Source organism: Pantherophis guttatus, chromosome 7 (assembly GCF_059756535.1).
Source record: "Pantherophis guttatus breed Tessera chromosome 7, ASM5975653v1, whole genome shotgun sequence".
Taxonomy (NCBI): Eukaryota; Metazoa; Chordata; class Lepidosauria; order Squamata; family Colubridae; genus Pantherophis; species Pantherophis guttatus.
This window is the reverse complement of record NC_142069.1, coordinates 64,853,336-64,866,306: the sequence shown is the minus strand read 5'-3', so window position 1 is coordinate 64,866,306 and position 12,971 is coordinate 64,853,336. Positions and strand designations below refer to the sequence as shown.

The window sequence follows — 12,971 nt, the reverse complement described above, 5'->3', positions numbered from 1 at the left end:
GTGCTCCCCATCTTCCCCCAATGTTGTCTATTTTCTCAGCCATTTTTTAAATTTATAAGTAAATTAGGTAAGACAAATAAAATTTAAAAAAAAAAAATTGCTCCCTTACAAATTCCCCTTCTCTCTCCTCTCCCCCATCACATATTGAAAAGCACAATATTGGAGTTTCTTGAACATTTGGAAGTTCAATGTAGACACGGATGATGAATCATTAAACGGAAATACTTAATATGGGGCTATCATAGTGAACCAAAATAACTTTTTTTTCATTTTTGAACACTTTTAAAGCAGTTCTATAACTTAGATTACATTGTTACAGACACAGATTTTTCATTTATTATTATATTATTATAATAATATAAAATATAAAAATGTATTATTATTATTTTCTCTTTGTATGCATGTTTTCCCAGAGCCCGTCAATTAATGATGGTCAAACTCTTGAAAGATTTGTGTTAAAACCAAGATCTAGATCCTGCAAAGAAATACATGGTAAATCTTTTCATGTAAACATAAACACAGATGTATAAATGTGCATGCACAATAGCTTCTTCCTAAATAAGTGCATTCCAAATAAAATAAAAATACAAAATGTATATGAGCAGCTAAATACAAAATAGCCTAAAACATATTAAAAATTATATATATAATATGTAAATGTATATACCATTTTCACAACCTTAAATTATAGAAAATGCATTCCAAATTCCATTTCCAAACATGATTATTCACCAAAAGTGTGAATACATGAAACCTTTTACTATGGTTATTGAGGTCTAGTCTACATTTACTAGCACATATACAAGCAGACACATACAACAGAAGCACAGAAACAAAGGCCACCTATCTAATGTAGATCTGTAGATATTTTAAAAATGATTTTGCAGTGTCTACATATGACATCTCTGCTCTTCATTAAATTGCCTCTTTTCCAAGACTTCTGTATATGCCTGAACATATATACAGCTGCTTTATTGAATCAAATAATTGAAGTGTCTTTAATGTATTTTCTACAGCAGCCACTTCTTTTTAAAGATTTTAAAATCTGCTAAATTCTAAAAGGTTGAAGGGATACAAGACAGCAAAGAAAAAAGAAAAACGACTTGTTTAGTCATTAATTGTGAAGCATCTTAGGCTCAGGTTTGGATTCAACTTGAACATAAATTATATCTGATTTTTTTCTTTCTTTCTCTATTACATCTGCATTTCTACTATTACCCACATGAAAGCATATGAAAGATTTATACATACAGTAGGGATAAATAAGATGAGCAGGACTGAAGGGGACAGGGTATAAGAAAAAATGGGTATGATCAAAACAAAAACTAACACATAGGGGTTTTTTAAAAAAAAAATCTTAAATCTCATCTTATCTAATTATTAAAAGCCATTACATTTAATTTTAACTTAATTAGGATTGAGAATTGCAAAAAGTTGTGTAGTTGGATGTAGATTGTATATCCAAGCTGTAGAGAATTTACTGGGTTTAAAACTGCAATTTTGTAGTCTTCCAACATGAGAATAAGCCCCAGTAAAGTCAATAAAACTACTCCTGAGTAAATTTCTAGTGTCACATATTACTATTGATGTTCTATTGTAACTGGAAAATGTATTATAAGAAATCTGTCCTATAGTTATGGTGATTTCTGTTCAATGTATGAAGATACTAAGGCAAAAATTCCCATATGGATTCTTCATCAATAATGTGCAACATTCTGATGTTAAATTAAGAGCTTCCAGGATTAAAATGAAGCAATATTTTACTTTGATCATTCCGACTATTGCTGTGTTCCTCTGGAGACTTCTCAGTCACTGTTAGGGGCTTACCTCTGGCATACTGAATCCTAGTTTTCAAGGATTTTAGTTTTTTAACAACCTGTGTGTATATAGATATATATGCCTGATGTACATTCAGCCAGCTAAAATAGCCAAAAGGAATTTTAGGTTGTAATTAATAGTAACTTCTACCTCTAAAGTTATAGGTACTTTTTTCATAGACTGTAATGAAGACTAATAAAATCTCAACAATGCCGTTCCAATCAATTGCCTTGATTTTTTTTTCTTTGCAACACATTTTCTCCAGATGATTCTACATATTTCTTTGACAAAGAAAAATATTGACAACTAGGCCAGAAATCCAGATGATTGAAATAAAGCTCTTATTTACACTGGGCAGAATTGGTGTGAAATTAAACCACTGTATGTTAGGTCCAGGATTCCTTGAACTAATAGCCTCTTTGCTTGGGAAAGAGAAAAACAGGGACTCTTGGCTATTCTACAGCTACTACTCTAGGAATATTTTACAGATGTGCCCTGAAAAAATACAGCTACTCCATCTGAGTATAAAATACATGATAACCATTAGGCAACAACATAAGATTTTACTGTATTTTGTTGTTGTTGGCATAGGGATTGTTGCAGCCCAATTGGTAATCCTGAGACATAATTTATACTAAAAAAAATCTGTCTATAATCTACAATCCATTCATAATGTTATACATCTATATCTATACATATAGATGTGATATCTAATATAGCAATCTGATCACTTTACCTTGTTTAACCAGAACATTTTTAAAAAGAAAAATCAAAGTTCATTCAGGTTTGGACAAATCCAACTGGCTCTTTGCACCTGATTTTTGTTCAAACCACCCTAATTAATTTGATGTTATCACCAAATTTGCTACTTCCAGAAAACTCTAGAAAATTTGTGACGCAACTTTTTTTTTATAAAAGTCAAAGTTATTTATATTGAACAAGACCTATTTTTCTTAATGCTTCATGGCAGTATCACTAATTCTGCTTTAAATCAACATTAAAGCTGGTTGGCCTTCATGTTGGATCTTCCATGTATCCTTTATAAAAACAACAAGTATTTCTCATATAAAGGATACTGGAGAAGATTGAAAAAGATATTTTAGTATAGTTATATAAAATGTTATCAGTATTAACTTTATTAATGATTTGTACCTTCTCAAAACCATATATTACTATCTACTCTGTAGATAGTGGCTCATACAAAATGAACAGAATTCTTCGTTGATTTAAAAGCAATAGCTTCAAACCAAAGTGAATAGACTTTTGCCAACTTTTTACATCTTCTTAAGAAATAGGGAGTAAATAACACCTACTGTAGAGATGGTTTGGTAGTGTATCTTGAACATAACAGTAACTTTAAACAGTGGAAATGCTATGCATAATTCTATGCATTAAGGTTACCTGGATGCAGGGTGGATAAAAATCAATGATTTTTTTTAAAAAAATCAAAAAAATCAGATTTTTTTATTTAAATTGGATTTTTTTTATTTAAATTGGATTTTTTTTTATTTAAATCGGATTTTTTTTAAATAAAATGCTTTTTGAGGAAAATATATTACCATCCAAAGGATATTCCATCATGAAATAAAGATTAGTTTTTTAATTATGTAGAATAAGGCTGTATATGTTTAATTTTTTTGGTAAATAAATTCCATTAATCCATTTACAATGTCATGCTCTTCAAGAGGTTTTTGTAAGATTATTGGGCAGTTTCTCTGCCTACAAGATATTATCACAGATGCTTGGTTTACTTTTGCAGTTCTCAAAATTGAATTTGACTCAGCAGAGATCACATGCCTCTTCTTCCCAGCAAAAATGTTCATGTTATAACATGAACAGAGTTGAGAAAAAGACCTTAATCCTATTGTTCTACAAACCTATGAATACAGAATCAACCCCTTCAGTGCTAAGTTTCAAGAAGTTCAGTGAATAGAATAGAAACAATATTTTTCTGATTGTTTGGAGTGGAATAGATCTGCACAAGAAGAAAGTGAAACTAAGTGTGAGGAGGAAGGGGCAAGCAGACAAGCAGTACAAAATGAAAGTGAAACTTTCTGAGCACAATACTGCACAGCCACAGACAGACAAGTCTTTGGATCTTTTTGTGTGTATGACCTGAGGTTTATCACATTCTTTCCTTGGAGGAAAAAACCTATAATGGCAGCAGGCCGTAAAAGAGACCCAGTTTGGCAATATTTTAATGAAGTTCCTTTACTATCGGTAAAGCAGGCATGCATGCAAACTGCAAACACTGCAACAAAGAAATGCAAGGCCTGGTGGCCCGAATGAGGCAACATCATGAGAAGTGCTGTGATGAAGATGGCCAAAGAAACACATTTGAACAGGCAGGATCTTCAGGTTGGTAAACATTTTTATTGAATCATATTTCTAAAGACTGCCTTGAACTGTCATGTTTGAGCAAAATTATATTTTTTATTATTACTGCATGTTACTGTCATTTGGTACAGTTATGAAGAAAAGCAAATACTCCTTTTGGGGCAGTGCTGTGTACAATAAGCAGAAATTGTATAAACAATAGAATAACAACATTGACTTTTTTGTTTAGGGGAATTCATAGATTCTGGAAACTATCCACCTTCAAGATCACCATCCTCCTGTTCTACAGTTTCAGAGTTATCCATCCAGGATAGTGCTTCATTAGCATCATCATCATCATCAGACACCCACAGCCACATATCACTATCACCTAAAAGAAAGAAAAAACCCTTCCTTCCTGGAACCACCATAGATAAGTTTGTGATAAAAACTAGCACATTAGAAAAAGAGTTAATTGATGAAAAAATTGCCCAGTTTGTTTATGCAACGAACTCTTCTTTCCGTCTGACTGAGAACCCACATTTCATTAATATGGTTCAGTCACTGAGACCAGGATACAGTCCACCCAGCAGAGCAGATGTTGCAGGGAAACTGCTGGATAAAGTGTAGGACAGAGAAATGGAGCAATGTTTAACAGCTCTGGAGGGTACAATTGTTAACCTAAGTATTGATGGGTGGAGTAATGTCCGCAATGATCCTATTGTATGTGCTTGTATAACAACAGAAGAAGGGAAAGTCTTCCTTGCACAAACAATTGATACGTCAGGAAATGCACACACAGCAGAATACTTACAAGAAGTGGCAGTAAAAGCTATAATAACATGAACAAAAATTCAAATGTCTAGTACGCAGTTTGGTCGCAGACAATGCTGCAAATGTATCCAAGATGAGAAGAAATTTAGAAGAGCAGGAAGGGAATACAAAGCTAATAACATATGGTTGCAGTGCTCATTTGCTGCACCTCTTAGCCAAAGACTTAAGTGTTCCAGAAATAAAGACTAATGTTGAAATTGCTAAATACTTCCGTAACAATCATTTTGCTGCAGCAGCTCTGAAAAGGATGGGTGGAACCAAGTTAACACTCCCACAAGATGTTAGATGGAACTCTGTTGTGGACTGTTTTGAGCAGTATATCAAGAACTGGCCTATTCTGATGACAGTTTGTGAAGAAAATCGAGATAAAATAGATGGCACTGTCACGGCCAAAATCCTCAACATTGGGCTTAAGAGAAATGTTGAACATATGCTGAGCATCCTGAAACCCATCTCTGAAGCTTTAAACAAAATACAGAAAAATAGCTGTTTTATTGCTGATGCTGTTGAAATTTGGAAGGAACTGAGTGAACACTTAAAAACAGAACTACACATGGACAGAATTAAATTACAAGCATTAAAAAAATGAATGGGACAAGTACTGTCTCCAGCTCATTTTTTGGCAAATATTGTCAATATCCAGTATCAGGGTCAAAACTTAAGTGCTGAGGAGTTAGCTATGACATGGGTATCCAGCAATCATCCATCTGTAATGCCAACTATAATAAACTTCAAAGCTAAGGGGGAACCATTCAAGAAATATATGTTTGCTGAAGATATTTTAAAGAAAGTCACACCAGTGAACTGGGGGAAGTCACTTAAGCACTTGGATTTAGAGATTGTTCAAGTAATGATTTCAGCTTCTTCTGCAGGCATTGAAAGAATATTCTCTTCCTTTGGACTCATTCATTCTAAATTGAGAAATCATTTGGGACCTGATAAAGCAGGAAAGCTTGTTTTTCTTTTCCAGATTATGAACAAAGAAGAAGATGATGACGAGTGAGCTACAGAGGACAGTATTTAAGTTTTTCATGTGTAGGCTGGGCTGACAGTCTAAGTTTCTTAAAATATATATATTTTGTTTAGTCAAATTAGTTAACAAACATGGATGTTTGTTTAAGCAAATAACATATGCTGTAATATTATTGTTTCAGTTGAATAAATCTATTTAAATTATTATTAAGGTAATGATTATTTTTCTCCTTCCTAAATACAACAGAAAAGTTGTCCAAATATGAATGATTAACCTATTAAACTGGGGATAAAAAAACTAATATGAAAAGTTGTTATTCTAAAAATCTTCATCTACTTGCATATTAAAGTTATACCAGCAAGAATTAGTCTTTATGTAGAAAACTATGATTTAAATCAAGCCTTACTGACTAGTGATTTAAATCGTGATTTAAATCAAATCCACCCTGCCTGGATGGGAGACTATAAGCAAACCTATACAAAATAAAATATCAAAGGAGCACATAAATATGGGTTCTTCCCCAGAACTAATAATGCTGTCAATAAGCAGTCAATGGTCAATAATCATATGCACTAATAAGAGTTCCTTGCCTTAAATATAACAAGAGTAATGCTATCAATTTCAGAGAATCAATCAAATGGTACCTGATGACACCTGATGGAATGGTATTTTTATCCCCATAGATTATCATTGATGGGATACCTTTTATGAGGTCTTCATTTGCTGCAGCAATTTCATTGACCTATTTCAGAGCCATCCTTGTCTATTTACAGTTTGAGAGCCTTTGCACATATTCTTATCCATTAAAGCCCCTAATAGTTGCATTTGTAAATTATGTCTTAATGTGCTTCATGACACAATATGGGATAATGACTGTTCTGATATATGGATAGTATTGATAAGATCAGGAAGTAATTGTAAATAATTAAACCAACCTACCAACCCACACAAGCATAAGAATGTAGGTCTTAACAATTATACAAGCAGTACTAGTATTAAAACGATCATTCTTAAGAAGCAAAACCAAGATCCCTATTGATAATTGACAATGCTGTGAGAGAATAGCAGTCAAACTGGAAAAGATGCATCCTCATTCTGGACAAATTTTGGAAACTGTATCATCTTTCATTCCATTTAATTATATAGTATAAACAGAATTCAGTATGGACTACATTAAAAAACACAGATGCTATTTTAGACTGCTTATTTAAGACATGCTTTATTTTGTTTTTCAAGCAAATGCGCTTTATGTTTATCATTTTCAATGCCTTTGGCAATTTTAATTACTTAAACTTTTCACTGCTGTACACACATATGTGCAAAATTAGGTACAGGACTATTAACACTATTAGATACAGTATCTTCAGTGCCTAGTCAGTAGTCAAGCAGATACGAATCAAATCAATGTGGAAAATATTGTGAACTCTTCTGAACTAATGGAATAAAACCGGATACCAACTAAAAATAAAAAGCATTACAGATTATTTCCCCTAATCTATACCCTAATTGTCAATAATTAGTTTAATGCTTTATAAAACTCTAAGCCTTCTGTTTGTCTGACCATCCCATCACATTTTTGCTGAGGGAACATTACTGCATTTATAATTGACTTGAAAATTTATTTATATCCCATTACATAGTAGAAGTACCTCTCAGGGGACTTCCAAAAGACCAACATTAACAGTATCATCAAATATTGTCAAAAAGAAAAAAAACACATTAAGTTGGTCCTACCAGTTGGCAAAACCAAAGTGGCATCCTTTGGCTATTGGAAGAGGTCCTGCTTTCAGCATAGTTCAAATAGATCCATTAGTCACTTGCTTTAAAAAGTACTATCGAACAAAAAAACCCAAAAGCCAGTATCTCAGTGTTTCTTTGCCTTTGTATTGCTTGCTTGAATATGGTTTCCTCTGTTTGGTCAGGTCCTGGAGAGCAAGCCTGACCACAGATCTGTCAGGAAGTTTACATTACAAATTAGCTAATTGGGTTCTAAAGGATTTGCATGGACAACACTTCCCCCTCAACTAACAACTATGGCAAATACAGTTCAAACTACTATTATTATTATTATGCTTTTTTATTTATTATATCCCAGGAAATTATTGGTTGCACATCATGTCGAAGTGTCACATATATACACAGATACACCCTCAGCCCTCGGAGCACCACTGCTCTTTTAACGCCTGTGACCTTGAAGCTGAGATGAGTCTGGGAGAAGCTACAAAACTAGCGGCTCCACCACAGGACGGACTTTGATGCTGAGAGGAGCTTTGGGGTCAAGCGCAGAAAAGGGAAATAAATGGTAAAATCACTGTCTCTAGACTCCTCAGATAAAATAGAAACAAGCACTTGGCATTTTCAGTGCTGACAACCTGGCTTGTTTGTTCACTCTAATGAGCACTCTGGCTCCATTAATGAGCAGACTGAATCCATTATCATCATCATTTCAAAAGGCAGCGTGCCACTAAATAGCTTCCCATATTAGCGGCATTGCCCTTGTTGTTCCATTTGATCAGCACTGGCAGCGGGAAGTCCGCTGCACTCCCACTTTTTCTTTCTTTTTTCTCTCCCCCTCCTCTCCCCTCCCCGCTAGGAAATTAGCAAGTGAAAATTAGTCTCCTTACTACACATACACAGGCACGCAAAGCGCACACACCTACACCGAAGCGTGACCCTGAGAAACAAGTCGTGATCTGAGATAACAGCAAGGTGAGAGGAGGAGCAACCAGGGGAAGAAAGGAAGGAAAATAAAGAGGAAGGGGAGAATCCTTAGACTGCAGAGAAAAAGACGGGGGGGGCGGGGACGTAAAAACAAACATTTCAGCAAAGGCTGACAGATATTCTCCTACATAGAAGGAGGTTTGGATAGCTAGCTGGGGAGAACAGGCTTCTGCTGCAGGACCTTCCCGAAGACATCAAAGACCCAATTAACTCTGTCCCAAATTGCGTGGCCCGCTTTAACACGCGGAGGCTGTTGAGGGCAGCAGAGGCTCGCGGCGTAGCTATCCCTTAGCAACCCCCTTACACGTTCGTTTCTCTTTCCCTTTCTTTCACCCCCTCCGCCACCGCCACCCCCTTTTTCTCTTTCAGTTCTTGAATGTGTACCCCTTCTTTTCGACTTCCAGTCTCTTAAAAGGAATTTAAATAGGCTTTGACTCCCTCTCACCCGGCGAGTTGCAGACGGGTGGTTGGTGCCAAGAGCCTTTTGCTTTCCCGCTTTACCCGTCGTGCAAGAGACACTTTGCAGCGGCGCGCGGGAAACGTGGTACTTCTGTCCGGACCCTCTTTTTTAGACGCTTTTCTTTAACTTCGATGCTTTTTGGACAGTATTAGTTTGTTCACATGACGGCAACGTCTTTGTTATTCAAGACAAAAGGAACTGTGTTTGGTTCTCAAAAGAAGCGGGATGTTCAACAAACTGCAAGGGCAGAGAGAGGGGAAGCGGGGGGGATCCCATCTTCGTTTCTGCCTTTACCCTTCCGGGCTTTCTCGCCCTCCCCGTCGTCCTAGCTCCCCTCCCCCCCACACACACTTTCAGTATCAAGGGTTTCGCGGCGCGAGTTTATAACAAATCACCCCCGTTTCCTTTGCATTATTTATTGATTGATTTAAGTGCCCTTCAACTCCCTAAATGTCGCCTATTTAATTACCGACAAATGCACGGAAACATTGACACAAACGTTTGTGAGGACAGAGATGAGATCCGAGCATCTGAACAGCCCCCTACCCGACTGTCTCCCTAAGCATTTCCCACTTGAAGAGAGAACGAGGCTTCCAAGGATGCGCTTTTTACAAGAATTTAAATTATGCAAAAAGAAAAAAACCCAACCAGGCCTCTAAAACAAAGGAGGTTGCAAACGGTTTCCTCTCACATCGTTCCAATAGATGGGGGAGCAATGTTTGCAGCAGGGCGGGTATTAGATTGTGCCCTCTCGGGTAATTTCGGTAGCTGCAAATGGGCGTAGCCAAAGATTTGGATACATAGGAATCCTAAGCAAAATCCTGAATAGTTTGCGCTTGAATAGATTGACTGCGCAGTCCGCAGATCTAACCAGAAGGGCGCGCGCAGGGTTGTAGTTTTACAGCGCCGTTCCCTCAGAAATAATTCCCACTTGTATTCAGTCGGGCTTTCTCGCGAATGGGTGGCTTTAAGATTGCAGACTAAGGAGGGCAACGCAATCCGGACAGTATTCAGAAGATCGGGAGTAAATCGTAAAGCAACAAATCCGCGGACGCTTACCTAAGAGCCAGAAGACGTGCAAAGAAATTGGGAGAATGTTTGGGGGTGGGAGGAACCTCAATGGGGTGGGCAATAATGACCCAGATTATGGGATGTCTCCATGCACTCGAAATGACTATCGTCACTTTCCCGAAGAAGGTGTCGTCAAAAACCGGCGATGCGAAATACGTTTGGTTCAAAACTAAGAAATCGATTTCCCGGCTAATCCTGCCAGTTTTGCCTAAATCAGCCTCCTTTCCCTGCGCATGCCAGACGGACTCTTTGGTTCCACCTTGGCATCGGCTTTCACTTTTCTAGCTTTTTTTCCCCCTCGCTCGATTATGCCTTTTCCGACGAATTAAGTGAAAAGAAGTCAACAAACATTCTGCAAATCTGTTTCTCTGTTTAAAACAATCATGTTTTCCGCAATTTTTGTTTTTAATAGCCTTTCCATGAGAATGATCGCTACCCCCCCCCGACATATCTCTAAACTGTATTTTCACTCATTTCACTCTAGTAAATTCATTTGCATGCATTTGCGAAATGTTGCCTTTTACCTAGGCTAGAAACTTCGAGGAGGGGGGGACGGTGACATATGTTGGAAATGTTATGCAAAGTAGGGTAGGCTGGATCAATTAGAGAATTATCTATTTATGAAAATGTGGAGCTATTTGTTAAGAGAGCGGGGGCATAATTATGACCTGTAATCTTGACAACTAGGAAGGGCTGATTGGATCATTTTATCGGTAGGGTTGCTGATATTCAAATCTTGAAAACGGGGAAATCAAGCTGCCGAAAGCACTGAATGGGCTGCTTAAAGAAAGAAACACCTCCCCTCCTCCCGTACTTCTCTTTTCCTAGCGGAGAAGAGAAATAAAAGGTTGAGGGAACGAAGGATTCCTTGAGTCCCCGAAGCAGATTCATTGGCAAAACGCCAGAGTTGCTCTTGTAAATTTCTTTGCCGGTTTCAGTGTCTTGAAGCTAGAAGTGAAAGTGCAGCGTGGGCGCTTGCTTGCGTTCATATTTTACTATTCTTTTTGACAGGATTACCCGTTTTCTGTAGTCCGCCTTTGGTACATGGACCTGCCAGCCAGAGAAATTAATACCTTGAGTGACTGTGTTTTAATTAAGCAATTTCATGCAAATTACAAATTTTAGATTGCCAAATAATATATTGCACAAAATTGTAGACTGGCTGATCTGATATGCATGGCATATTACTCTTCCAGGCGCTGTGCATACATGGGGAAATGAACAAAAATGCTAATTTCCAATCCACTATGCAAACGGTAAAAGATGCCTATTTAGATACATATGCTTTTCTTAGAAAAGGTAAACAGTTCTTTAATTTAATATAGCTGACACTTGAAGATTTTTTGTGTGTGTGTCTTTGGAACAGGTTTTTTTTAACTGAACAATGAGAATCCAATAGAAAGCATCTTGTTAATGGTGACTAATAAAAACTAATATTGCATGAAGTATAATGATATTAAACCTTGTAACTGGTACATAAAGCAAGATCATTTCTACTGTTGCTCTATCAATATGCTCACATATTAAATACATATTTCTGGTTGGGAGGAAAAAAATAACCCGCTCTATCTAGCAGGACAATTAACAGGGGCTTTATAAAACTGCAAAGAGGAGCAAAGAAAAAGGGAGGATGCAAATTATAAACTATGTAGTACTTCAGCAATAATACAAAATACGGGTAACTTGTACTATCTCTTTTCTGGGCAGAAATGTGCATAATAATGTTTAGCAATAGAAATGGCCATCACGTTTTTTAATCCATTATCATTTTTTTTCCTAATTTTGACAACAAAAATATTAAATCTGTGGAAATTGTAATTTAAATGTGTCCATATGCACTTGGATATGATGAGTATGCAGGTTGGTTAATATGAATCAGACTATTTAGTGAAGTTATACTTGTGAATGACTGTTTGCAGATAGAATTCATATTTACATGGCTCAAGTGGTCATATATACAGATTCACAACTACATGGAGTTATTCAGCACTAAGAACCAGCTTTCAGACTGTATTTCTAATTTTATGTCCTGTACATAAAATCTCATTAATTCCATGATGATTATGTCAAAGTAATCGTTTTATTTAGCAGTATTTGCAAAGATAAACATTGATACAGATTAGTAGACTTCATTTTTATGGTCAAGATAAAAGGAATTATTTTACTTTAGCATAGGTTCCCAGATTTCTGTGGATTGCACCCAGGATTTTTATTTCAAAAGCAAATCAAGAGGGCATATTGCATATTTATATTTTTCAGTTTAGGATAGCGACCCCAAATAGTTAACTACATTATAATAATCCAGTGTGTTTATGTGAATTAAATCCCAATAAAATAAATTTAAAAATTACTATAATAAATAGTAGTCTATCCACACCTTATTCTTATTTATCCTAGAGTTTAAGGCTATTTGTGTTATTTTGCCAAATGCTGTTCAACCCTTGGAAGCAGCAGTGTTTTATTGATTTATTGTATCCATTCCCTACCATGTACTTATTCCTTTAATCAAGGTCTGGTATATTCCTAAAACTAACTTCTTTCCTTCATGCCTTGGAGCAGGGGTGTCAAACTCTTGTCATCATGTGACTTATCGTGACCTTTTTTCCCCTTTGCTAAACTGGGGGTGGGCATGGCCAGCACATGACATATCCGGCCCACAGATCACGAGTTTGACACCTCTGCCTTGGAGGGTCATAATATTTTACCAACTTTTTTTCATAGTATTGCAATTCACCTCTAAGTAGGAAATGCAAAAAGCTTCTTATGAAAGAAAGATCC

General features: G+C 36.3%; 1 long non-coding RNA gene across 1 annotated transcript in view; it reads right to left on the bottom strand.

Annotated features, from left to right (window-relative positions):
* Positions 1–10,380, bottom strand: part of LOC117673582 (uncharacterized) — a 332,831-nt gene extending 322,451 nt beyond the window's left edge. The window contains exon 1 of the long non-coding RNA XR_009621260.2: positions 10,182–10,380. This is a non-coding gene — a long non-coding RNA (uncharacterized LOC117673582). The remainder of the gene's footprint in view (positions 1–10,181) is intronic.
* Between the last annotated feature and the right edge of the window lie 2,591 nt (positions 10,381–12,971).